This window comes from Mercenaria mercenaria, chromosome 10 (genome assembly GCF_021730395.1).
Source record: "Mercenaria mercenaria strain notata chromosome 10, MADL_Memer_1, whole genome shotgun sequence".
Taxonomy (NCBI): domain Eukaryota; kingdom Metazoa; phylum Mollusca; class Bivalvia; order Venerida; family Veneridae; genus Mercenaria; species Mercenaria mercenaria.
In genome coordinates this window covers 44,727,895-44,732,910 of record NC_069370.1, presented here as the reverse complement: position 1 = coordinate 44,732,910, position 5,016 = coordinate 44,727,895, and positions in this window count along the sequence as shown.

Below are 5,016 nucleotides of genomic sequence, written 5' to 3'. Positions count from 1 at the left end.
CCTATAGGCGAGCATGAGAACTATTTTCCCAATTCTTCAGTCTCCGGTAAAATAAAAATACTAATTTCTGCATCTAAAATGGCTCTCTTTGTAGCTTTCTTACATCAAAAACCAATGACCTCTAAATCCATAACTACATATCTGTCAGGTATAAGTTACATCCACAAACTTGCTGGTATGAATGATCCTTCAGGTCATTTTCTGGTCACAAGCCTCGTTAAAGGGGCACAACGTCTAGCTCCTTCTTATGACCTACGGTTACCAATCACTGTTACCGTATTAAACAAACTAACGGACGCGCTGCAACATACATGCAAAACCTGTTATCACCAAAAGCTATTCATAGCTATGTACCTGTTTGTATTCAATGTTTTTGCCCGATGTAGCGAGATTACTCTATCAAAACCAGGCACGATGTCTTTTATCTTAAAGTTAGCTGATGTAGAGTTAACCTATAAAGAGAAGAAGCCAACAACTGTCACAGTTACGTTTAGATATTTCAAACACAATTATGGTAAACCTCATGTACTTTCATTCTCACACGGGCCCACCTGTCGCAATGCATGATTACCTTACTCTTCGAGGTAGACATGACGGTCCTTTGTTTGCTTTGCCATCAGGCCTACCAGTTCCACGCAAAATGTTTGAAAATAATCTTGCGTCCACATTAAATTTCTGTGGACTTGACGGAAAGAAATACAAATCACACAGCTTTAGGATAGGAAAAGCTACTGACTGTGCTCAAAGAGGCTATTCTGATGCAAAAATTAGGTCTTTGGGTCGGTGGAACAGCAATGCCTTCCAAAATATATATGAAACTCTGAATAGGGCTCAAGGAAATACCATGCGGCATGCTGTGGCTTGCGGTATGTGTTTTTCAGACTTAATAGTGTTTCTTAAACATAGACTCATTTTCATATATGCGTCAAGGTTATATGCTGGAGCTTATAGCCTATTATTACATGCGTAAGGTACTCTACACCCAGAGTTATCAGTTACTATTACCAATTGCTTGTATTATATATAGTTGTTTCATATTTCAGTTGTATGTAATGGTTTATAACAAACTATATTGTCAGTTTAACGTGTATGGTTATGTGCTTGGGCTCATAGCCGTTTTTAACATTGGGTTCTATCTTCTACTTACATTGTATATAATTTTGTGACTTTAAACGTTCGGTATCGCTATTTCTTCATTCAAGTTGAAAACACAAAGGTTTAAAGGTTATGTGCTTGGGCTCATAACCATTAAAACACATTTTTAAATTTCAGTCTGGTCAGTTAATTTATGCCAAAGAGTATTTTTTAGCATGATGCAGTCGGTCCTGTACAAAATATGTAATTGTCACTATTTTCTTGAAAACGATACACACCGTTAATTCTCTTCGTATGATTAGATGTTTTGTCTGGGGCTAACCGATGTAAGAATTTATAATATATATTTTTTTGGAGAAATCATGCTGGGGCTTGATACCTTCAGATGTTTATTAACTTTATTCCTACAGTTTCATCAGTAGTTGTATCTTGTACATGTATTACATTGATATCAGATTTATTTGTGTTTAATCCCTGTTAAAGACAGATTTCATATTCGCATGTATTATATTCTGCTTATGCATGATGATTTCAGTAACAAAGGGAAAGTAGTTCAAGACTTCTTACGATACGGATAACTTGATTATACTTCAATTCACACATACATGAGTGATAGAATGTTTCACTGTTTTAACATTTCGAATTTTGAATACGAAATCCATAAACGTAGGTTATGTATACATATAGATGTATATATTAATTTTCCCTTTCGGTACCAGTATTAAGGGTTTCAACCCTAAGGTTAGACTTTCATGTTTAAAGTCAGTTTGCGCAATATTTCCTTTTTCTACATTGATGTGCCAAATATGTGTGCCAAGTAAGTGTAATGTTTATTTTAATTGAGTATTTCATTGTAAAATTTGAGCTAAACATCATGATTGTCTATTTGATAATTATATTTTTGTTTTAAATATTTATTTCCGAATGATCATCATGCCGATATAACCTGTTCTAGTCAATCATGTATACTGTTACTACATGAATATTTTACATCATGTCTTTGACTGGGTGCCTCCTTACCATACAGCACCGCCCTGGACGAAATATGGGGCAAATAGAAATTTAGCAAATATATATCTTTTTGGCCATTTCGAACGAACCCTTCACATTTCGTTACCATTCGTTAATCTTGTACATCTGTTTTCACTGACTCTTTTATAGAAAAATGATTTCCAATGCAACGTTTATACATTTGTATTACAATTCAATGATTATCTCTTATATGTTATACAAATGAATAAGAACATCCCGTGACGCATTTTAAGTGAATTCGATTATGTTTCACTCTTTCCGAACCTTATTCCACATCAGTGAGTAGACTTTAATCTCGCATTTATTTCGTTTAACTATTTCACTCAATGTTAGCACAAAATAACATGTAACCGTACTCATGTTGTCACATCCTTTTTACTCCTATAAAAGCAATACATGTCAAATTCATAATTCATAGGGATAGTAGAATGTTTCAGATATACTTAAAATAACCTGTAATCCATGGTTATATTTCCGTTATAAATTTGTGACAGGAGTTCAAATAGCTAAAATAAGTTTAAATCAACTATATTAAATATCTTACTCCTCGTCTTAAATATTGCATATCATTTTAGATTTTAAACAGATATTCATTTAGTAATTCAAATTGATGATAATGTGACCTTTTAGAATTCGTGACTATATGACTACATAACTTTTATGTTACTGCTTTCTTGCTATTCGTTTTAGTTCACGAGCTGGAACGACAAATTGTATATGAAAAGATTTTGAACTCTACCTTACCCTCCCATCATCGTAAAAGGGGACTGAGAGGGTCTTCTAAATATTTGCGATACATAAAAGTTTTGGTTCCATACCTGATATTTTTATTTCAATGTAGACAAGATTTAGCACTGTATGGCGCCATATAACCTGCACTGTGTTTGTGTGCCGTAAAACCTAAATTGAAAATCAGTATTTGACAAAAGTTTACAACTGATATCTTTCTAAAAGAATAACTAAGTCTTCCAACGTAAGAAAATTTGCACTTCGACAGAACGAGTCAAGCACTTTTCCGGCTATTGAAAGATCTAAATATATGAGTGGTTCTATTTTTTCGGGGAAAGATTATTTTAGATTCATTTTGGTTTTATTTTCTTCACATAATTTTCTTCTTCTAAAATGAATTTATTATACACATCTCTTAAATACATATTAGAAAACATCGGGAATAAAACGTTGGGTTTACAGAAATGAAAACACAGACGGTCTAAGTTGTACCACACGCTTTGCTTTCTGGAAGTGATAATTAATACTATCAGCATCATAACAAAATTAGTATGCTTACCAACAGTTAAAAGCGTGGCATTTCTGGTTTTAGAATAAGAATTTCCAGAAATGTTGCTTTTAAACGTCATTTCACATCTATATACTCTAGCATCATCATAAGTCATCTTCTCTATATTCATTTGTACAGTTAAAGTGTTAAGTGGGTTATCTTTATCCAGAATACCATCAACAACAAAATCCCTGTCATTATCAATGCCTTTATGTAAAGCTGGCACGTCAGTACCACCTGCTTCGATATATGCCATTGTCTGCCATCCGGAATTTATTTTTCGCCGTATGTGTATGCTATATAATGCCTTAACATCATTTGCTAAAACCTGGTATGTCATGAACAGCTTTGCTATAGATCCTACTATAACTCGCGTCTTTGACAAAGTGAAATTCAAGCCAGAAACTGAAAAATAAAGCAGGAAGTTCAATATAATATTGCGAAGATAAGTCATGCGAAAGTCTTGACTATGCAGATAAAATGCCACTGTTATGTGCTGCTCAGTACATGTAGTTATCGTAATCAGTGGGTCGATAATTTTGTCACAGATTGTGAAAATTTTAAACACCTGTTAACGCCAGACATAAAGGCAAGTACTAAATGCTTCACATGCATACCTAAATAATATAAAATGTAATCAGTAAGGAATGATAGGGAAATTTGTCTGATTTGGTAATTATCTTATGCTGTCAGTTTGGCAATGAAATTTCTTATTTTATACTTCTCATATGTTTATTTCACATCTCCTCTTTCAAGTTAGTGTTTGTTTCTCCCTTTACGTTGACCAGCATAATAGTCTAAAGTTTACGTATTGTATAAAACAAATTCGAATTAGCAGGAAAAAAATAATCACCATATTATTTCATGACGGGCGGGCACCTAGGTAGAACCATCGAGCTTCCGTAAGCCAGCTGGATGATTTCCCAACATGGAGAAATCAACGCCCAACGTGAGGCTAGAACCCACATCGGTGAGGGGCAAGTGATTTGGAGTCATCGAGGTCTAATCGACTAATGAATAAAGTGTAGATCATTTTGCAAGTCGTGGCATCGCCGGGTCACCACCATGCCTCTTAAAACATATATAAAAAACAATGTCAATGTTTAGATATAAGATATTTCTGTTTTCAATAAAAGATGAAGAAAATGAAGCTATTAATCAACACTGAAGAAATCCTTAAAAGTGGAATTTGAAATTTTTAGGTACCGTCTCTATATGTTTGGATAGTCTGAAAAAAAAGTAGATTAAAAAAGAACATGTTATAGCACGAAAAAAAACCACTAGTAATTTGCTCTTATATTTCAATTGTTCCCGAATACTACTCGAAAGTGAACTGTTTTATTTTCAGCTGCATCTGCATGAAGCAAGGTCAATATAACGAAATGTTATCGCAGTTTACCTTTCTTATATGAATTATACAGATTTTAAGCAAACATACCGTGAATGCGGCTATGGTGTAATTTTCTATTGAGCAATAAAATAACTTTTTAAATATATAACCTTTCCGGCAGTATCAGCGAATACTGGTTGCTGTAGAGGTAAATATGTCACCTGCCGCCGACTTGACAGAAAACAAGTTATTGCAATCACTTCAGGTGGGGAATTTCGTC